Here is a 24,503-nt window from a genome sequence, read left to right as displayed (position 1 = left end):
GAGAATTCGCACGAGACTTTTTAAGTTATTCCCGGAATCGGTCTGCGCGTTGTGGAACAGTAAAACTTTTTTTTTCTCTCGAGCACACCTCAGAAGCTCGGGTGAAAAATCGACATCGTAAAACGAGAGCGCGCGTTGCATCGCATGATCGATGAAAAAAAGCACGAAGGGAAAACGTCAAAACGTCCGTCCGATACGAGATAAATTTTTCATATTTAGGATAATCGCGAAGTGGAAGAATGAAGATCGCTCCGCGGTAAAACGCGGATATAACGTTTCTCCGTGGACTGAGTTATTGCACAGGCACAATCGCTTGCTATTCACGGATTGGTGTACACGCCAAAAATGGAGTTCGATGAAGAAGCAGAAGCCGATCGGCGATAGCGACAGCTTCCTCTTGTCATCGTTCGTTCGTGATTCAGACAAGCGTGTCCGCTTTGCATACGCGCCGCATAAAAAGATCGATGCGCCTCGGAATAGAAGTGAATCGGCCGTACGATCGATCGTGCTGCAAAAATAATTCCTGATAACTTACGCGGAGGAATGACAATTCCGAGGGATACGGCATGAGGTGTGCGTCATTGACTAATTATCATATGCATCAGCAGTATTCTAATATATTTACATATATATATGTATCGGAGATTTATAGATATGTATGTAGTATCTTATAAATAATCTCCGTTTTAGAATTTCAATATTACTTTTTTAATATTACTTTTTTACAACAATGAACTTATAAAGATGTAATATTTTAAGAATACAAATGTGTATTTTCCGCATTGAGCAAAAGTAATATTTGCAAAAGGGACCTATATTATTTTTAATTAACTTTATTGGATGTTTATTTATTTTATTTTTAATTAAGTTTATTAAGTTTTTAACTACTTGGTTTAATTAAGTTTAATAAAATAGTTTTCTATACTTTCTGGAAATTTTATTTTATGTTACAAGTGCACTTCAAAATTTCTCGGCGTTATAATTATTAAACTAAGTTGATGCAATAGACAATAGATACATTGTTATATTTATTATTTTCAAATTACTCTTATGATTATCTCAATAAATATATATAACAAAAGAATATAACTTTTAGTAGGCTCTTAGTTACAACTTAATTTCTACTTAAAGGTAGCTGCAGTTGACCTTATTGCCATCTTTACGCAGCTTGTTCAGTGCCGATAAAGGGGCGTCTCTCGAGGCCGTATGAAAGTTTTGCATAAATCGATATATAAATGCAACAGCGCTTAATAGGGGTTGATGTCATGCGTTACTCACCGATTATGGCGGAACAGGTTCTGCTAGACACGGGATAATCTAACGCAATAATCGAGAGACAAGCCTTTCAATTTGTCACACGCGTGACGACTGTCCTTGATATTATAAGCGTGAATGAACTAGCGATGTTTTATCGATATCTATTTCAATTAGATTAAAAGGAAAAATTTCCACAGTAAAACAAAAGAATTTTTAGAATGCACTTTCTTCTTTGCATGTGATTTTACAGAAAAGATCGATTTCTCTATTAAAAGCACAATAAGATTAATAAGAATATTATTGATTATATATATTACGATTAGATAATGAATTCTTGGAAATGCTAAAGTTAAATGCGATGATGAAAATGATTATATTATATTTTTTGCCTCACGATTGTCCAGTGCTCGAGTAAAACGAAATTCAGGACGAGTGCATTATTCTTCAACTTTTCGATTATCTGTGATTATCGAAAGGTTATTTTCTCGGTGAGCAAAAACAACGAATGCAACAACAAAGCATCGGAATAGTATATGCGCTTTTCCGATTTTATGCTTATCGTATTCCTCCATATTGCAATCTAGGAAGAAATGTCAGCTCTGAGCTTGTTACTCGTCTTATTGTGTCTTATTCTATCGTTGTCTTATTGAACTGATATGTAGACATGTTCCTTGACAGTTTTGGATCGTGTTCGGTACCGTAATGCAGGTCAAAGAACTCGTGTACCTATTATCTGAAGGACGAGAATAAAATAACATTTGCACAAATATATTTAGATTCTATCACATATATTTTATCACATATATTCTATTACGTAATAAGTCATATATAAAAATAAATAAGACTTACGACTAAATTTCTAAGTAATCGCGACATGTACGGTCGTTGATTTTACGCATTATGTTTGTACGCGATTTTAATCATTGTACGCGAATCTCACTTAGGGGGAATAATTTAAAAATAAAAGAAAATTGTCAAATATACGTGAATTCTTTTTTTTTTTTTTTTTGGTTTTGTAACATTTATTTCTGAAAGCGTATCACGCATACGAATCTTTGCTCATTTGACTTTGTGTAATGTCGGTTATTATAGGTTACTCCCGGAAATAAAAAAAGATAAGAGATCACCATGACGACGTGAATAATCGCAATGGACCTCACGAAGAGTCCGGGATTTTCGTAAGTGTGCCTAATGAGGACGGTTGATGTCATACGTTACTCACCGGACAAGGTGGGACAGATTCGGTCAAGACACGGACATTAGTCGCTGATGTCATAAATGCAAAACGAGAGGGGTCTTCCTTGTTAGCGAGGAGAGACACTCTTCGCTTTTCAGTTCGATTCTGAAGAAACTGCGCTGATGGTTCACGCGTTTTTTTTTTGTTTTTTTTTATCTCATCGCGCTCGATCTTCTCTCCTCGAGTGCTGTCGCAATTGACACGCGTCGCTGTCGCAACGACTGTCATATTAAATCTATTTAGAGTTTCTGAAGAATCTTCAATCTCCCTCGTGTCAAGAAATTTCAATTTACGCATCGTTAACTCCGTGTCGCGTTACCGCTCGTGTCTTGTGAATTCTCAAACCGTCAATCGAATTATTAACGTCATTGCATTCCTTCTACATCGAACGGTCTTCATTACAATTGTAAAATGAGATTTATACAGAGATGTTTGACAACTTATCTTATACTGTGCCTTATTATTTATTCCCGTAGTTTTTAATTTATTCCCTTTAGATAGTCATATGAATTGGACACATATATAATGTTCGTTTCATCAATTCCATCAGCTGAATCAAGCATTGCAATTTTAGCGGTTTGTCTTCACCGCTGTATGCATACTCGGTAAGAGATGGTTTCGAATGCGCCGAATATCGGGAATATTCGCTCAACAAATAATTAAATCACCGTAATGGCCATCTATTCCATCCCTCTTCATTAAATGCCGTTATTACGTTTCCTCCCTTCGTTTTGTCTCTCATGTGGGTTATACCCCGTATAACTCTAATGCATGTTTAACTCGGTGCGGTTGTTTATATCCATTAATCCTATCGGCAAACAGTCTAAAATAAGTGACATGTCCGACAGAGCAGGTATATATACGGGACAGATTGATTCTCTCGATCGATTTTATTGCAAAACGACACTCGATCGATGCTATTAAAGTGACATTGTGTGATCAACGCATTATCGCTCGCTTGAATAATCCGTCACGTGTACATCGTATGACGCGATTAATTTTTAAATATAGCCTTCGATAAATCGTCGCCGATTTTCCATCTGCAATAACTCACGTTTGGTGGCAATGTGGCTAGCAGTTTTTTTTAGTAAATGCATAACACAGAATCCGGAACAATAAAAATTTCAAAATAACGAAAACGGAACGTTGAGCTTAGATGCCATCATCCCGATATACTTTTCTCGGAATATCTGCGCGAACGTGCAACACCTCGAAAAATTAAATTTCAAAATCGGAATGCACGAAACGACATTTTCAGATTGCCGAGCTTCCTTTCACGTTCCATTTGCCGAAATTCGTACTTACTTGATTCGCGATCCGCCAAATTTTCAGGATGACAGTTGTGCGTTCTCTTATTTCTCTTATAAAGGAGAGAAAAGAACGAGACGCGCGTATTCATCTCCAGCTTGTGGGGAGCTTGTAAATGCACGGTGGCATTATGGAGGTTTCGTGGAAGCGAAATGGGAGCAGAGGCGAGGGGGAAGCAGAGAGAGAAGAGAGGATTCGTAAAGACCGTTGCAACGAACCACACGCGATACGAAGAAATCGAAACTTTCCTGGAACTTTGCCTTCTCCAAGGAGAGCAGTCTCTCCCCGGACCCTTCTCGCGGTGCAGCGCGGCGCACGTGTCCACGAACGCGCGTGATGAATTACTCTCTACGTCATTTCTGCGGAAGGAAGCGCTCGCTTGCCTTATTCACGCAAAATGCAATTTTTATTTGACAATAATAATGTTAATGTGCAGAAAGGATTAGACGTTTTATTTACTAATGACAAAATTGCATCAAAAGCTCTTAATATACAGTCAATATATTTTAAATATTGGAAAAGAAGAAGTTGGAAAAGCTGGAAATGTAATTTTTTTATATGCAATAAATATATTTAATAAATAAATATATATGTATATATATAGACGAATATTCAGAAAGTATAAATTGGATTCTCCATTGAATCTTACTCAAGTGCCCAGTTTGAAAAAAAATAATTAGGTCATCCATGAAACTTGTTTTATTTTAGAATTTCCTTTTTTTACTATGGTCTTTTTTGGAATACGCGACATTAACGGGAAGAGAAAGAGAAAGAAAAGACAGATTACAGAGATTTTTCGAGAAGGAAATATCGGGCGTATTCGCTGTCATTGTACGCAAATTCCGGAATAACGGGCCGGTCAAACTAATGAAATTAATAAAACGGCAATTTGTGTGAGGCACCACGCCCTGCGAGCACTGCGAAGAATTCGCCGGGCGTGAATTGGAAACGCAATATTGATTCGATTAAAGAAGATTGCCGCGTCATTGATCGAGAGATACGACGACCTGAACTTCATACTTTATGGCATGAAGTGCTCATTTATTCGCATAAAAAGAATTGAAACCTTGTGAAAGAATTGTACCTTTGTTCTATTTAACCGGTTTACCATGTATTACGATGGAATAAGCCGTCCTAATGCGCTACACGTGCAGTGGCTTTCGAGCAAATTAAATCGGTACGTTGCATGCAGCGTTAAGTGCGTTTGCTCGAAATAATAACTCACGTGACTGTAAAATATAGGTCATGAAGCGAGTAAGCGGCTTGTAGAAACAATACGAAAATTTATTTATAATTCATAATGTCTTTCTCCGTTAATGGTTTAGGGCTTAGGGTAAACTCGGGTATGATAGCTTTTTAAAATGCAATGATAGTTTTTTAAAATGCAAAAAACACTTTAATTTTTATTATTTTCTAATAGCGTTTAGTATATTACTTTGCTGAAGCTTAAATCATGTAAATCTATTGATATTAACAAGAAAATACTTAATAAAAATTTTATATTATCAAAATATTAAAACATAAACATTAGTCATCTTTCACAATTTTTAGGGAAGTAAAATCATGTTAAGTACATAAAATATGTACTTAACATGATCAATTGTCTTATAATATCATGGCCATTTTTTTCCTAAAATTTTAATATTTATTTGAAAAATAGAAAAGGAAATAAAAGATATAAACACACATTACAATTAACATATCTTCGTTATGTGTCTAACGTTATGTGTTGATTGTGGCAGCTCAGTTGTAATTATTCAACGTTGTGGCAATTTTTAATGAATACATGAAAAACTTTGCAGGCAGTGAAAAGTAAAAATGTGATATAATATCCACAATATTGTTATTTCGAATAGTACACACACATAAACTATAGTAATATTATTTATCTTTAAAAATAATTACAAGAACACATTATTTAGCAATTATTAGAGAAATTATAGTCATTGGTCATCTTCGTATAACCATTATACTCTGTTATAGAAACTAGTAAGGAAAGGCTTTTAGATATTCATCTCCGATTTCAATGAAACTTAATGAATTTGTAGAGGAGATAAAGATAATATGTTTTCCTTTAGGCAACCAAACACATGTTTAGAAGAAGTAAAATTTTCAATTTTAAATATAACTTCAAACGAAGTATGATAGCATAATTTGGTAAATATACAAAATCTGAATTTTGAAATTTATCAGCTGATAGAAAAATTGATTTCTTAATGAAAAACTAAAAATTTAACTGATCTGCCAAATTTTACTTCTTAATCATTTTTGGTTGCAGATAAAAAATACTGTTATTAATTATTTTTACTCTCTTTCCGAAGCCACGAAGTTTTATTAAAATTGGAGAGAAACATATTGAGAATTGGTTTTCCTAAGACTTCTATCTATTTGTACATTGTTGGATTTAATTCTAACTGAAACAATTAAGTGCTTTTGTAATTCAATCCATTGAATGGAGCTTTTTCTGCCGTAAAAAACTCAATCTTTTAACTATAAATGTCAAAACAGTCATTGAGAAACTCTTCGCTCGAGATTGCTGTTATTTCGGGACAACGGCCTTTTGTTACGCGTACATTTGTCGGCTGGTCAAATGCATCTGCTTTTACTTGGGAGATTCGCTGTACATGTCGTATACATTATTCGCAATTTCAGAAATGCTGGCAGCAACCGGTGTTGTCAGAATCTGTTAACGCTTCTATTGTAGATTTGGAAATTTCATAACGTAATTTGATGAATGTTATTTTCATGAAACTTGAACTTCTCACATGTTGCATTATTTTGTTTTTTGAAGAAAATTAACCCTAATATAACTGTAAAGTAATATTGGAATTAAAAAAAAAATAAAAGCTAATACGTTATAACATTTGAATTTATAATAATACGTTTTATAAATGCTTCATCATTTAAAGTACATATATTAAAAATTTTATTAAAAGTGTAATTAAAATTTTTATAAGATTGAACAATTAAAATTGAATCTAGACACATTACAAAAATGACAGTTACAAAATTTACACGAGAAACATTGCAACAATTATTTCATAATTATTTATTTTTAGTCTTCCCTGAAAAGATCTAGGAAGTACAAATGTATGCTCGTTTGAAACGCAAAATCGTCGGAATGTGCCGTACTATTTGCGACGCGCATTTAAAGCTCTAAGCACGTGGTTGCACTCGTTGAGAAATGCACTTCTGGGAATTCATCTCGCATTTCTTAATTTGGGGAGAGGGGAGGAGATGGCGTCCTCGCGTACAATTTCATCCGGTTATCACGGTTAAGACATCGTAAACACTAATAAGAAAAAAAAGCGCTGTTTCATCATGAGCTAGTAGTAAACATAATTTCGTGGTGACGCGAGATATACGCCATGTAAACGAAACACGATGAATCATCGGTTCTCGATACTTCGGCGATTATCTCGTGCTCGTGCACACGTTTCTCGGAACGAGATTGAATTTATATGGATGTTAGAATTTACAAAGGCGGCTTTATTAGCCGTCTACTACTCAGAAATATCTACAGGTGATATCTCTCTCTCTCTCTCTCTCTCTTAAAGACCCGGCGGTTATAATAAATGTTTGTCCTCTGTTTGTTTACGCGACGTAAGGGTCTTAAAACTTGCAATGTACAAGAGGTAATAACGAAGGGAATAGCCCTTTGTTTTCCTCCATGCGATTCACACCGCGCGGCATTTCGCGAGGAAGCAGGAAATAAAAGAAAATAGACCAGCCTGTCGGGAGAACTCGCTAATGACCTCACCGCGCAGAAATGGTTGCGAGCGTAGCGTGGTGAATTCCCGGGAATAGAAACGTCATCTACGAGAAAGTGCAAACCTCGTCAGTGCCTGCATCCTTTCCTCGTTCTCTCTACCACACCTCCCTCTCATTCTTCTTTTTCCGTTACGCCGCGCGCCGGGGTTTCTCAGGAGATTCCTCGCGATTCGCTTCATTCGAATCACTTGATCGAGCACCTGGGAAATGTTCGCGTTTTGTAAAGAGCGCATTCAATTTTTCAACGTGATCTCATAATTTTGCAATATTGAGTCGTGTGCGCCGAGTACGCTGACATTTCATCTACGCGAGATTCAATTTTGCGGAAACTTCTTCTCGCGAAGATAGACGGCACAAGAGAAATTTAACGAGTTTTAAAGTCGATAACACCGGGAGATACAATAATCGTAATTTTCATTTATGACCGTGGAAATCGACAATTTCGGACGGTTGTAAAAATGCACGGGGACCTTTGATAGCTTTTTCTATTTTTCTTTCGTTTTTTTTTTTCTATTTTCCCTTTCAGACGAGCGCACATTCGGCTGTTATTGTACATTTTAGCTTATTGAAGGCCCGTGGAGGTTCGTAAGGTATATTCCGGGCCGTTTCGTTAACTGGATACAAAGGTTTTACGACTTTTTTTTTACGATTGACGTCATTATTTTATGAAAGCCCGTCGGCACGTCGTGAGCTCGCTCTCATTACGTCGACGCACACACGCGCACGTACAAATACGCACGCACGCTCGTTACATACATATCGCGCGATAGCGAAGGATCAGAAGACGATGAATTCTTGGCATCGTGACGGACGCGCGTATATGAGGATTTCGCATTTCGCTGAAAGCGGAAATGGAGAAATTTGCGTTGATGCGCTTCTGCCCGTGTCAAATTAACTGGCAGCTTTATTTTTATCGGATTAAGCATCTTTATCGGGTTAAGCGAACAACGAACGCGCGGACATATCCATGGACAAGAAGTCATAAGTTAAGCTGAAACGTAGAGGCATACTAATTTGTAACTCAGTGCGCAATTCGAGCGTTAGTTGTTATGGATACGCTTGCGAATTTTATAATCCGTATAACTTTCTTCACGTGACTCGACGTCGCATTCGTTTCGCGCGTTTGCAGCGAATTTTTTTTTTCTTTTGCGAGTCCGTTTCTCGCGCACGGTGCGATTCGATCGCGAGGGACAACGCGGTGCGATCGAGAAATGCGCGGAACACGCGATCCGTCAAGGGACAACGAATTTCTGGCAGGGTGACAGAGTGCCACCGCTCCCCGGTGCGTTCTTGCGGTTTCCGCGAAATCACACAACGCGGGTGCGCCGTCGTGCCAATTCACGGATGGTCGAGCGTGATGTCCATCGCGGAAAAGAAAACTTCAGCGGACCGCGCCGTCCGATGCAATTAAACGTTCGCGAGGTGGGCGTAGAGCAAAATTGCAACACACACACGCGCGTGCGTATGTGCACGCGTTTTTCCAACAATCGTTCGTGTGCGCATTGTGACGAAAGTACGCCAGTTAATTTGCCGTCGGCGAAAGCGTAATTATAGCATTGCGCCGTTTGCGTGCTGTAAATCTGTCGACGAAATTCTAAGAGCGGATATACAGTGTTGTCTACTGATGTATATTTTTCTCCGTGGTCTTTTGCTGCTAAATCTAGCAAACGGAATTGTTCTTTCTAATCTCTCTCCCTCTCTCTTTCTCTCTCTCTCTCTCTGTCTTTCATTTGCTTATTAGATATTATTAATATCAAAATTTTGTTATGAAAATTAAGGTATGAAGCAATCGAACATCACATTATCGAAATCATTGCATTGTTCGCTTTCCTTTAGAATTAAAAAATTGCACATTTTTAGAATCTTCTCGTGATTTTTTAAAAATATCTAAAAACAGCATTTAATATAATTTAAATCTTGGTATTATCTAAATATCTTTAATCTAACGTAGAGTATATTATAAAAATTTGTATATTTGCGCAGAAGACTCGTATTATTATATAATACTCGCAGAAAAATCGTATTATTTTCTTTACTATGGTTAAGTTGCAGACAGTGCACAATGGCGATTTAATCCTAGATAAATTTTTAAGACTGTATTAATACGCTTAGGTAATTTATATGCAACACAGTACCTGTAACTTGGTAAGCTTTACGTTGTTGATACATGAACGCGTCTCTCGCGGGTTTTATTTTTATGTACGGTATATTTAAGGGTCAGTGGCGCTTAGAAAATTCTGACTACGTAATTTCTGCGAATTATTTCAAGCAGATGCACCGTGAGTAATGCACTCAAAATAATTCCTCCCGCTGCTCGCTGCGCAGTATCGAGCTGAGCGAACAGCCAAGCGGGCACGATGATTTTTATGCAGATTCGTAGAAAAAAAGCTCGCTTTAGCCGGCGCCTGACTCCGCTTTCTGTGTCACGTCAGAAAAAAAAAAATAACACAGGAGAAATCCGCTAACAAAGTATCGGGTGATTTAATGGCTTACGAGATTCTCGAAATACCAAGTCTCGCGCCAGAGTCTCTCTCTGGCCTTTTTTTTTTTTCTTTTCACTGGCACCGTCGAAAGCGCGATGAATCAAGACGAGGTCATTTGCATTCATCACCGTGCTACGTTGTACGAACTCGTCAGAGAGGACCCGCATTCGCGTATTTTCGGACCCATCGCGTTCCGCGCGGGATTGAAGTTAACGATCGCGTCGTTAAATTATCTGCAGTATAGTCGTCGTGCGAGCTGTCATTTTTCGACAAATGGCGAAATTTTGCATACCTCTTCTCTTAACATATCGAATTTAAACGTCATCTTGATCCTTTGGCTCGCGTTTCGGTAAGCGGCCGTTGAGATTGATGTTGCTCCTGCTAAACGCGAAACGATAAAATAAATTCAACATTCGTATGTGTTTAGGATTCAGCGATGACAGATGATAACTGTTCGCCAGGAATAATGCACACGCCTTGCGCTTTACGTAGACATTTTAAAATATTGTCCTGACAGCTCCTGCTTAACGCAAGAGAAAGGACAGTGTATTTTTCTTCAATTTATATCAGCGCTGAGTTATTTATGTGCAAAATACTTGAAATTGTGATGTTGGAGACAAATGTGAAAATTTAATAATGTCTCTCCTATCAGCTTTAATAATTATATATATATATATATATATAATAATAATAATAATGTTATTATTAATTATTAAATGTATTGGGAGATGGTATCCAATAATTTTATATATATGTATATGTACACGGAGAGAATTTTGTCTTAAAATTTACTTTCAAACTCTGATAATTGTGGGATAATGTGTGGGATAATGACCTCGAGAAATTTTACTATACTTTTTAATAAAATTTACTATGCTTTTAGTAAATTTTACTGAAAGATTTTTAGTAAATTTTATTAAACAGTATAGTAAAATTCCTCGAGGTCTCACATTATTCCACAATTACCAGATTTTGAGGGTAAATTTTAAAGAGAAACTTCTCTCCGTGTACTTATATATACTTACATATTCTTATATAAATTTATACATATAAAACAAGTATATAAGCATTATTAAATATGTAATTTCTATCTATAAATTATAAATTAGGATTAATTCGTGAACATTCGTATGGAGAAGTTAAACTCAAATTGTTATATATTTACTAATTAAGTACATTACGTAATAAAACATTTTTTTAAATACTTTTTAATGTCTAATGTTTGAAAATTATTATTTTATGTTTAAAACATGACTGGGTTTAATAATTACTTATAAATTAAATAAAACGTTAAATAAGTCACGCGAGCGCTTACGGATTAATTACGTTAGCGCACTTAATGCATTTAGCCATCAGATAAATCTAAATTGCTCGAATGCATGTACGTTACGAGAGCATTAATTTTAAATGTAATTTTTTAATTGTAATTTTGAGCAAAACTAAAGCGATTAAAATTACTTTGCTTCGAAAAGAAGATAAGAACAAAGTAGAATTTGGACTCAAAACATGTACATGTACATACAAAACATAAATAGCGAAATTTTAAGTTTGATGTAGCAACATTAAGTGAAATTAAATATTTTCTTTGGCTGCGCACAACTAAAATATCCTGCGGCGACGTACTATGTAATAAAGAGAATCGCGTGCACTCCGCGACGGGATGTTTTCCAAAATTGATCGCATCTGCCTAATCACCTATTTCCATCCTTCCTGGTGACTCGTCGATGTTTTCGGTCAGCCTCACTGCGCGGTCCGAACGATCGAGTTTTGGCGGACCTCCAAATCGCGGCTACCGCGCACGCAACGGGCCACTTTGCATCCTATACCCGATCTATTTTGATGTCGGGTCGTCGATTAATCATTAGCTCGAGTCTGTCGTGTCGAGTCGGTAGTGTCATCCTTTTTTCTAATCTTCTCTCTTTGCGAAAAAGGAGCAGGGGAGAAGAGAGAGAGAAAACGACATTGTGGAATATGTTTTCTCAATTTATTTACTCCTTTCGTTTCGAATTATCTGATACTTCTCTCTCTTGAGGTTTAATAAGATCACGACTGGTTTCACGGTATTCAGCGAATACTCGATCTTAACTCTGATTTTTCTGAAGCCGTGCTCAAAAACGACGCATCATTAATTAAACGCAGATTTAATTCATCAATTCTTGTCCTTTGTCCATCGACGTCTGAAATTAATTGCAAGAAAATTATGTAGAGGTATCAAAGGTATTAAGGGTGTAATTTTAGAAAAGCCTGTGAAAAATTGGCGTGTGTCTCTTATAAATTATTCTCGCCTTAATCGTAAATTCTATTTAAAGTTAATTGAGAGATTACGGTCTGTGTTATGTGTCTACATACGTTTTGCTTTACTCGCAACGATTCCCTCTCACTCACTTTGTTTATTTTTCTCCTTCTTTCTTCTTTCTCACATACATATATTTATTAAAGAATTAAAATATTAAAATATTATTTGAATATGCTAGTACATTACTCTATTAATTTTCTAAAGTTAAAAAATGTTTAAACATTACAAAGATTTGTAATATCTTAAAATTATTTCTGAACAGATTGTTTCAAACATTCAACATTTTTATTTCCGTTAAAAGTATCGTTTCGTTGCTGTAATGTTAAAGTACGCAATCGCGTGATGATTTCTGATGAGATCCCTTGCGTAAAATCGCAGCTGGCCAGAAATGCAGCCGAGATACCGCCGGCGTTCTGCCGACAATTAATTGTTATGCGTTCATGGACGCTTGGGATTTACAGTTAGAATTTGTATATACAGTTATGCGTTTTCTCTGCGGCTTTCGCATGCGGACGTACAAAACGTTCAAACGATAGCTAAGATGATTGCATATTTTGCGTTATTCTTAAAATAAAAGAAATCACTTTTAGAAGTTGAACTAATTCCATTCTGCGCAATCTCTTAACTTTAGTATCGTATATGATTAAAACTTACAATTTCATAAATTTTCTAAGCTTTATAGAATTGATTAGTTTCGTTTTTGAGAGATTCAATTAAAAGTTGATTTCTTCAGATATCGCACGGAAAATTAATTTGGCTCAATATCTAAAAATTTAGCTATGTACAAATACATGAACATAGCTATGTACATACATCCAGCAATAATTTTGTTGGATCATCAAATTAATTATACAAAACGCTCAAGCTTGATAACAATGTTGTAAAAAATTTCAATATTCTAGCAATTAGCTTAAATATGAGATAGAAACAACAAATTGCATGAGATAGAAACAACAAAATTGTTCTTTCCATTCGTAATTAAAGAAATCGTGATTTATCGGAAGAAGCATGATATATATGCCATGACAAGAAAAAAGCGTTGATGCGATTGAAGAATGCGATGGAATGTACAAAATTCATTTATCGAATCTTAAAGTTATGCCCGGATAATTTGATATTATTCCCGAATGTGGAAAACGATCGCTAATGTGGTAGAGCGAAACATAATTGCATGAGATAGAAACATAATAAATATCCCGGAGTAATAAAACTAGGATTTGACACTGTGCCAAGTTTGAAAATTGAGATTTCAGATTTGTGACTTTATTTACGTGACTTAATTACACAGGCTATCGTGCGTATCGCATATTTTCGTTTACGTTAATTGCGATTAATTTTCTAACCTGCGGCGCAAAATGACATTCACACTTTAAGACAAAGTCCAACCTCAAGTAACGAACTGCTTGCGGTTTAAACTTTATGCAGGTATAAAGAGAATATGTACTAATTAATATATAATGTGTAATGTAAACTTTACACTTCTCACGTTATGTTTTGTTGTAAGCCACTATTAATTGCATTCGATTTCGTATATGAATCAGTTGCACACAATTATCAGGCATGAAATGAAGCAATCGGCTTTATACCGTTACTTTGTATTCGCCTATGACACTTGCACTTATGGTAACCGCAGTTAATTCCGTATGCCACAACGTCACTCATAATGGCATTCGTAGACACACTCGAGGTGCGCATTACGATCGCATTTATGAATTGCGTGTGTCGCAACAGCACTACTACCTAACATTTACATTCAATAGCGTCTACCACGGTTTTATGTGCCTTTTTTTCTCCTCTCTTCGTCGCGACTGTCATCTCTCGTCATTTTTTTTATCTTGCCTACATCATTATTGCAGATCGATTACCGCCTGAGATAATCGCAGTTAATCTCTTCACGGTCGGATGACACGTAAGTGTGCGTCGACGCAATTTATGAAGTCTCTATCGGGAACAGGCTACTGTGCTCGCGATACTCGCGCATAAATCGCCATTTAATAGTAACATCGTGAAAATAATCATTATCTCTAATCTCGCGGTCGTTTCATACACAAAATGAATTATACGTTGCGCATATCGAACAATGTTTTCCTGTTAATTAATTAAACCAATTAGACCAAATCAAATCTATGGTTACGTAATTGGTTCATTTCGTCAGAAATATGTGAGTGCAAAAAATTATAATATTATTATGTAATATTACACAATTATTATTATACTTTTATTGTTACGATTTTGGTGGTTTAACATCTCAGAATTTGCAAATAAAAATTAAGTTAGGAAGATTATTGATGCAGTGCCTGGACAAATTTTTAAAAATTTGTATGTGTTTTTAAAATTTAATTATAAAAATTTACTATTATTTGTATTCTTACATGACTCTGAATTTATCTCTTAAATGATAAGATCTTTCATAAAATCTTTTGTACGGCGTGAACATAATGCATTTTATATCGCGTGAAAATAAAACTCAAAGGACACGCATTACGGCTACCAATCATAAACTTTACGATCAATCACGCCAATCTACTTTGTTATCTCGATTTCACGACATTTACAGCCGTATATACAGGTAGCACGAGTGATATATTATATGATAAATGTCTCGGGTTTCCGCTTAGTAATCTTCGACTGCAGGTAGTCACAGTTGATCGCTTATTTTATGTCACTTTTTCTTATTAGAATCTTTTCCAATATAATTACACTTTAGTTCTCGGTAAGGATTATAAATCCCGCGAAATAATTCGTTTTTTTTCCCTCTGGACATTGGCCTTTATAATATTATAAGTTGAGACGCGTCATTTTCAAGCGCTCTGAGCGCGAATCTGAGCTAATGATTCTCGCAATTGGAAGGTGTATGAAAGAACAAGTATTGCCTTGACTCCGGCGGTGGCTCCTGATCAAGGAAGTCAGGGTATCTGCGTGGCAAAATAATATCTTTACTCAACTTTCATGGAAATCGCTGGTACTGTTGTTTCCCTTATTAACACGCGCACGTTCCGCGAAGAGAGAAACGACATACCCGCGTGTCGGCCGCAAGCGACGTAAAACCTTCTTTACGCCGGCGGCGTTAGAACGATATTGAGTCATTCGAATCAATCTGGGTTGCGTGTGCTCGCCGCTATTATGTTATACTATACATGTGATATCAACTGCATATGTTGCTCGACGAATGTCGCGATCAACTTTAGTAATTAACACGTCAGCACACCTTATTAGCATATCGGTAGGGATTTAAATTTTAAGAACTTTTTGCGCGCATGAGTATTTTGAAGTTGAACAAAGCCAATCGAGAAATAATTTAGTAAATTTCAGTAATTGAAGTTAATCTAGTTAATTGTTTAATTAATACTTGATCCAGCTTGTCGAGTTGATTAATTAATATGTTACTCTATGTGTGTTAATTAGGATAATTATACGTCATACTTCGTAATTACAGAGCCACAGTAATGATTAGGGTATATTTGTGAATATTTGTAGTACCTTTATTAATTAATCGAGATTATTCGAAATTATTATATACATGCTCGTCTGTGCGTTTCTAAAATTGGTAAATTATTGCAAAAAAAGGTTGCAATTTAAAAAAAAAGATATTTGACGACACCAATACCAACTGATACCAAGACCGTATTAAATAAATGTTCTTTTTGCATCAGTCATTTATTATTAATGATATATCGTTATCACATATGTATATTCGCAATTGTGCATACATCTACAACATTATTAATTTTTATTCTACGATAAGATTATTAATGTTGTAACTTGCATTATCATAACAAAGAAATGTCTGATGTATCGTCGAGAGTAACAAGTAATTACAGAGTAACTTCCCTGTATAATTCAGCAGCAAGCTATGTACAAATAGTATGTTAAGCAGTTTTCTTTTTTTTTTTTTTCCTAATTTGCACCAGGACTTATTATCTCGATCAGCAACGTGGACGCTCATTACTCTCCAGGATCTGTTAAACTGACTATTAAGTAGTATCTTGTAAGCAGTCGGTGGTATAGGAATATCTGCGGCGGAAAATCTGCGCCGGCGCGCAGATAACGTGAGCTACTATCCTGCGTATGCTACTCTCTCCTGGAAAGCGTTTTCGAACGATTCGACCTTACGTAATTCCTTTGTAGGCCAGTCGGATCGAGCTGAACGGATCTAAAGCTGACTAATCGCGGGTTTCTTGTGAAAGCGATGTTTTTTCCCGCGTATTATAATCTTGGCTGCGCCCGAAGAGCCAGTCATGGTTCTGCTATTTCCTTCGCATGAATATCGCGATGTATTACTGGAGTATGTACACGGATTGCGTACGTTGTGTACCCACCTGCCGTTGTGTGGCTAGTAACGCCTACGTGTAGCCAATTTTCAATAGGACAAAACGCGGGAATATTGGCGGGTATATTTTTTGTTATAATCTTATTTTAATATGAGAGTTTGCACGTCTGTCAAACGTGTTCATAAAAAAAATATTTAAAAAAGATAATTCACTCTCTAAGTTGCAATCGGTGTATTTTCATTGATTTCAGTGATTTTCCACGGATTATAATTTAGAGAGTAAGAAAATATTGACGAAAGATTCGTGCTTCTCACTTAACGTACGCTTTATTGATCCCCAAGTTTGATTGATGGACGAGAGTTACTTGATATTAATTTTTGATACAATTTACTCTCACATTGCTCGTCAGTTAAATTATAAATTATTGGATTAATCAATTTTAAATAAATGTTCTCGCAATTTTGTCTCGGAATCCCGCTGATTATTCCTCGGGACGAATAATCGAATCGAAGCTTACATAAGGCATAACCCGTCGTCATGGAAATAGCGTGACGTAACAAAATTTATTTGCGCGAGAAAACTTCCACGAGGATCATTGCACTTGCATCTCGAGATTAATTTAGCGTTAAATCGTTCGAAGAATTCTCCAGCTTCGTCCCGAAGCGCGGCTTTGGAAGGATCGCCGTTTCCTGGAAGATCCACGCGTGATCCAAGCGCGATTTAATATGACTTCACGGGTCTATTAATCGAAATGACCGAGGCGGATCGCCGATTCGCGGAAACCTCGCCTCGTCTTTTAATGAAAAAGCCACCGTTTCAAGGTGAACGTCGTGGCGATCGCGGAAGGACTGTCGTCAGACGAACGCGAACTTAAGCCGACGTAGAACAGAAGAAGAGAATGAAACGTTTTATTCTGCGTTTTATATAATCGATCGATTAGCAGTAATAAATTGCGGGGAATTTAATGAATGTCCCGGAAACCGATTATCAATGAATTCGACGTTTTTACCCATGCAAACGAGCGGCCGATCATCCAACGCGTGAGTAATGGTCCTGACGCGTGAACTATAGCAAACTTGTTAGACCGGCGATATAATAACAGAACAGTTGCCTCAAGTCGAAGTAACGAGAATACGGTGGAGATTCCCGGGGATCTCCGCTTATCTTAATTTCATCGACAGATTCTTCGGTCGAATCCTCGAGGTCGGGTCTTCCCTATTCGCCATTACGAGTCCGCCTAATCGTTAAAGGTCAAAGTAAGAAAGAAAACTATCGTTCGTCCGAAGTCTCGAATTTATATTACGAAACGTCTCCGTCGGGTGCATCCTCCACTGATTCGTCCGAGATAAATTTAATACAGTTAGTCCCACGTGACGGAGGCTGCGTGATTTTCGCATCGTCCGTCTGGTAAGCGGATTAATACAGAACATCGGTCTTATCACCTCGCCAACGGTTGGCCTTGGTGAATTCTGAACAAGGTCGCAGCATCACGTCCACGTAACGATTTATACGACTCGCGTCGACGATATCGCGGAGCAGATGTAGCTGTGCTCTGCTCGGGGCGCCCGTTTCCCTCTCCCTCGAGCGTTACCGATCTGAGGCGGTCGATAACCCGCGCGCGTCTAATTACAATGGAAAAGCGAGACTCCGCCGTGCGTATCTGCTCGCGCCATCATTGGAAAAGAATTCCCGTATTTCATTCCTTCCCACGAATACGCGATTGCAGATACCATCGGCCGCGTTGGCTCCGTGAAAAACTCGCGGCCGGGCGGGTTGCGCGGCGGCGAGCGCGTTAATTAATCACGTTTTAACCGCGTGTTTATGCAAGCCCGCGCGTCGCGATTAATGTCAGCGGGATCGCAACGCGATAGATAGCGGAAGTGACTGGAATAATGATCACCGCGCCGCGACACTTCCTTCCACTTCCCCGCGCGCGACGCGACATTCCGGGGAAAAAACGGCGGACGCGTGCGATTTTTAATTGGAGGCGATTACGTCAGACGAAAAATATTTATCGCTCCATCGTATATGTTTGCTTCTCCCCCGAAGTGTGTCCGTTAGCCTTTAGTTACTAATTTGTGGGAATTTAATTGTTACAATCGGAGAGAATTTTCTCTTAAAATTTATCCTCAAAATTTAGTAATTATGGGATAATGTGTGACCTCAAAGAATTTTACTATACTTTTTAGTAAAATTTACTAAAAGTCTAGTAAATTTCACTAAAAAGTATAATAAAATTCCTCGAGGTGGCACATTATTCCACAATTACCAGATTTTGAGGGTAAATGTTAAGAGAAAATTTTCTCTGTGTACGAATATTATTGATAAATGATCCTTTCCAAATATTATGTTCAAAAGTTGACACTTGACACGTAATTATCTATTTAGTTTTCTCAACAAGTTTATTTTTCTAAAACAAAATCTTTTATTCTTCTAGATGTTACGTATATACGGACGAAGAAACCGTTTCATCTTTCCGTCGCAAAGTAACAGTGATTGTTCTCGTTCCGGCGAAATTGAAAAATTCTTGTAACGACTTGAAATATTCTCGGAATGACTCTTAAAGGCAAGACCCACGTGTGCTGCAGTTAAAGGGCACAACAATGCGATGCGTTTCCTTTCTGCCCGCAGCGCGTTTCACTAGAGGTAAGTGCGCCGTGTAATTTGATGATACCGATACGATAGCGATCGCAATGTTACCGAAACCATCAGATTATACTCACGTCAGATATCGAATTTATCGCGTCGCTGGATTCGCGGCACCTACACCAGAAATTTCTGTCTTGTTCTTGGAAGCTCCAGATAAAAATCACTCGGAAGATCGATAATACACCCTCGCGCGATTAAAAGGTTATATTTTCTAAAAATACTTATTACGTTTTAACGTCTCACGCGATAGAAACTCGTTGCCTTTTTTTTTTTCGTCACAGCCCGGATTACGGATGTGCCTTCAGTTCGCAGAAATATTTGCATCATCCGTAGATCGCGTTTGTGCGCCGCGTTTCGAGATTCTAGAAAAGATACTTTGAAAGCTTAGACGAGTTTGACGCGAAAAGCGGAGAATGAGGCGAAAGGAACTTTGGGAAAGACACTGAAGTAGAGGGACGGGAAAAGCGACAGGACGCGGGAAGAGCAGAAAGGGGTCGGAGTACAGTACGCCTGTACACGCGAGTCTGATAAAGCGTCGGGCTGCTCGTAATAAGAGCCGGCAGAAAGTTAGCTGAACCGTGAAGCCGAGGATGAGGAGGGCCACGACGGCGAGAGTTCCAGGAACATCGCGTTCCCTCCGAGAAACTCCATACACGAGATAGAGAGAGCCGCGGGCCCGTCTCTCGGTGCTTCTTTTGCTCCTTTCCCTCTATCCCGCGTCTCTTACCGTTTCTTTCCCGTTCTCTCGCTCGCGCGCGCCGTGGAACTTTGTCGGACCGTTTAATTCTTGCCAACTAGAAGCTATGTTCCTGAAAAGAAAGGGCGCTGTTTCACGCGTTAATCGATGGCTTTTATCCGCTCGACTTGCGACGAAGGGAAGGAAATTGGAAGTTCCTCGGATGACCCCGCGAAAGAGCAGAATTTCATTCAGATCAATACTTTCTTTCTTTTTATCGATGAAAAATATAAACAGGGATTATTAAAATAAGTTTGAAAAATCTTTTATATACTTTGACCAAAAAAATTGTTAATTTGACTAAATTTTTCAAGTGGATTAAATTTCTTTAATTCAAACTTTTATGCGTTTAACCTACATAAGTAAATACATACTTAAATAAAACACTTGTGAATTAAAGTTTAAGTGTTTATATTTTTAACTGAAAAACGTAAATACTTATTTAGTTAAATTGATAATTTTCTTTCTCAGCGTACATCATATATGGAATACGTGTTGAAATAAATCTTTTTTTAAATGCTCACATCAAACGGACATAATTGCAAGAGGCACCATCGAAACCGGTACTTTGCTTCTGTAGAGAGGCGTCATCCTCGTATCCTAAAGTATGATTTTAAGATCATGTAACATCTGATAGATAGGCTATCATCTCACACTTTGTCACGCTTCGTTGTTCGTACTTGGGCGAATCTCACCGGCAATCGCTGGGATCATTGTCCTCCTTCGAAGTATCAAACTATCAACGAAGTCGTTCTTTTGTCAGAGGCCATCTTTGATTCGTTCTCAGAATTGAAGGAGCCAGCAGGCAGACGTCTTCCAGCACCGGTCCTCATCCACGAGGTAACGCTTTGCCGTTCTTCTTTCTCGTCTTCTCATGTTGTTTCTTTACTCTTCATTATTCAGGATGAGCCTCGCTTCTTTCTCTCTTCCTTCCCTTTCTTTCTCTCCGTTTTCATTTGCATTCGGTCCATACGTATCGTTTCGTCCGTCGGAATTATTTGCACCTGACACTCCGCCTGCTATTTCTCATCTTCTTATTCATACACTGGTTTATATACAATTTTATTTTATAATATATGTGGTTACGTAAATTTTATAATTTTTGTTTAAAAATATATTCTAAATTAAAACTACCGTTTCCATCTCTGTGCGGTTAACATGACTTATTCATCTCGTTAACGACAGTTTTGCAATTTACTTATCGTCTGAAGAGTCATTAAATATCGATGTACGGTCGGTTCATTCTTGGAAACGGCGCAATCAGCAGGCGGTCATCTTCCGCTGATCCTCCTCGACGATGCCCGACGTTCCTCGTTCTTCGTCTCTTCTTCGGGAGAGTCCTTACCTTCTGTTTTATTTTCCCTTACTCTGTCGCCAGCTCATTCTTTCTCCTCTTCCTCACTTCTCTCGTCGATTCCTTTTATAACCAAAGCGCACATTCATGGTTCTGTGAAACCGTTGAACCAAACCGTCTTTCTTGCCTGTCGATTTTCTTCAACTCGCGTCGTACGCTGTAAATCCACGAGAACGCTTTCGGTAACATATTCGATCGATGACGTTATTTTCGGCATGTTTAATTTTATTTCGTTGTAATTTCCATTCGCGCGCGAATTAACGCGCACACATAAAATTGTTTAATTTATTTTCCAATTATCGCGCAAGTGATTGTAATACGGGTGGCCGCGGTAATTTGCTAGAAATCTCGCTTTTTCACACATACCTCATTGTAAAATTTTATTTGTCTCGCACAAATATGCGCAAATCAATTCATTTTACGGCGTAAATGAATGACAATTCACTTCGCATGAAATGACATGCAACTTTCGGGTTAATAGGTACGTTGAGCCAGTCGAGTCACTTCTGATTTTATCATATTTTACCAGGTCTTCGACTTATAACCTCTTACAACACTGTTTCTACCTTCTTTTCTTACGTGTTAAAGTACAGTATTATACTTTCCACTTGTAAAATTCCAAGTGTGGAAATTTGAATTGAATTCGAAGTTCGAGGACCCGAGACACATCCGGTCATTGTCTGAATTGAATGATAAATTGTGTGATAGAATCAATGATTACACCGAAACCTAAACTTGGCATTAAAACTTTTTGTAAAAGAATTTTTTTAAATAGCGAAGCATATTTTTAACTCTGGATGCATTTTCTTATAGATTATTTTAATCGTTTTATATTTTAAATAAGCATATTGTAAAGAAATTACATTTAAAACATTTACGAAACCTTTTGTTATACCTCCCTTGTAAAATATAATACTGGACAGTATTAAATTGGCCAATAATTAATACGTATTTTTAATATTAAAAGTACTGCTGTTAATACTTTTAATACTCAAAACAAGTAATAATTTAATAATGCTCAATTACATTTTTAGAATGACTTCTATTATTATATCTTTTTATGCATTTAATCTTGAAGGGAAGTAATAACTTAGAAAATCTTTATATGGTTTGCTTATTTCCAAAGGAAACATATTATCAGATGCCCATGTTGGATTGACGAAATCGAATGGCGCAAAGGGTGTACGCGTGCGCGTGTGCACGGATATGTCACATACATTGTGCGCGATCTAAGTATTGGTCGCTGGCAAGGGCTATTTATAACATTCCCGGTGACACGGGATGTTACATAAGCTTACATTATTCATATCGCGCTTTTATGCTTCCTTCGTTACGCGCGCACGCGTGCGACGAGTCGGCGATAGAGTGAAGCATGTGCGCGCATTCATTTACGTACATACAAAGAGTTGTACGTACATACCGGCTGGTTGCTTCCTTCTTTTTTGCCATGAAACATTTAAAATTTAATTCATCATTTTTGACGCGCGTTGCGCACCTTTCAATGCTTTTACCTATTCTTGTGCTAATAAGATACCGTAATGGCCAGTCCGTTTTGAAAAATATCTCATACAATAATTAAAATATCCTACGCCACGAAAGATCTTTGCATTTTTGTTTATAACTGATTTAATAATAATATGATTTAATAATAATATTTGATTTAATGATAAATGATTTAATAATAATAATAATTCTATAATTAATATTTTTAAAAGAATAGTATTTAACAAACAAGCAAGAATATTCTGGTTTTCTTGAATAAATTTATTCCTGAAAATAGTGTCCCGTTGATTTACATATAGGTAAATTCATGTTGGACGGGAGCAACGGTAATCAGAAACGAATTTATTCAAGCACTTGATATATTGAATTCTATTTTGTTGTCGCGTAATTATTTTACATTTCATTTAACAAAGTGGAAGATCTAAAATATTATAGGTCGCGATAAAATAATTTTATTAAGTATCTATAACGAGATTTATGTAAATTCTGCAAAATATCACATATCGATCCGAGCTCGCGAATAAAATAAGAACGTATTTTATTAGAGCAAAGGGTAGCCGAGATATTTTCTAGGAGTCGGAAATTTATTTGATTACGATGTGTAACACGAACGACGCGGGGAAAGAAGGGGGGAGGGGGTTCGTTTAAATTGACGACAGAGAGGAAATGAAGTTGTGCGAACTAATCGGGAATTCTTTGGGCTTTTAACCTGAATTATGCCACAAGGAAGTCTATATAGGATACGCTCGCTGCGGGAGAGATAAAATCGGTCCCCGATACTTCGTGGAAAGTTTTAATATGCTGAAGAAATAAGGGAGAGGTTTTAATAGACGGTAAGAGGGAAATGAAATTATGCGGAGTAACTCGCACAGTCGAGTTACTCCGCATAATGCTCGTTTTATTTATCTTATCCGGTGCGATCGCGAAGAACGTGCTCTATTGCATAACTGACACTCTATTGACATCTTTGCGTTAAATATAGTTGGTCTTGGATAGTTGTCTACAGAGGAGCAAGTAAACAAGTTTAGAATGGAAGAATTTTATCCCTGATCATTTCCAATAAAGCTCTGAATTTTTCATTTATAAAGTAAGTGATAAGATTTATTCAACTATCAGTAATCGGTTATACTTAATAATAATGATGATAATAATTTTCAATAGCTGTATTTACATTTCTTCACTACACAGAAAGAAAGATTTCTTTAGATTTAATAAACACTTTTGTTCGACTATTCCAAAGCGTATATTTCTTTGGTTTTAATAAATTTTATATACATTTCTTTAGATTTAATAAAATTTATTAGGAACAAAGAAATATATGCTTTGGGATAGTCGAACAAAACTGTTTATTAAATTTAAAGAAAATCTTTCTCTCTGTGTACTAAAAGCTATAATTATATTTTCCTGGATATTGTAATTAATCCGATAATGCATGTTGTACGAATCTACAATTTACATGTCGACGATGATCAGCAATAATTAATCTCTCACGAGTAAATCATCTTCTCGTGTTGACATTTACGGAAATTTAGTGATTTTAACATGCTGCTAATTTCCGATAATGTGATAATGTAAATGCACATTACAATATAGTTTCATTAATATCGAAACACAGTTACTTTATTATAAACGTAATAA

The 24,503-nt window shown here is 36.9% G+C and overlaps 1 protein-coding gene across 3 annotated transcripts in view; it reads left to right on the top strand.

Annotated features, from left to right (window-relative positions):
* LOC105836754 overlaps window positions 1–24,503 on the top strand; it is a 137,669-nt gene that overhangs the window by 66,440 nt on the left and 46,726 nt on the right. The gene's annotated exons all lie outside the window — the stretch shown is intronic.

This window comes from Monomorium pharaonis, chromosome 2 (genome assembly GCF_013373865.1).
Source record: "Monomorium pharaonis isolate MP-MQ-018 chromosome 2, ASM1337386v2, whole genome shotgun sequence".
Lineage (NCBI taxonomy): Eukaryota > Metazoa > Arthropoda > Insecta > Hymenoptera > Formicidae > Monomorium > Monomorium pharaonis.
Note: the sequence above shows the minus strand (reverse complement) of the source record. Positions and strands in the feature narration are given on the sequence as shown.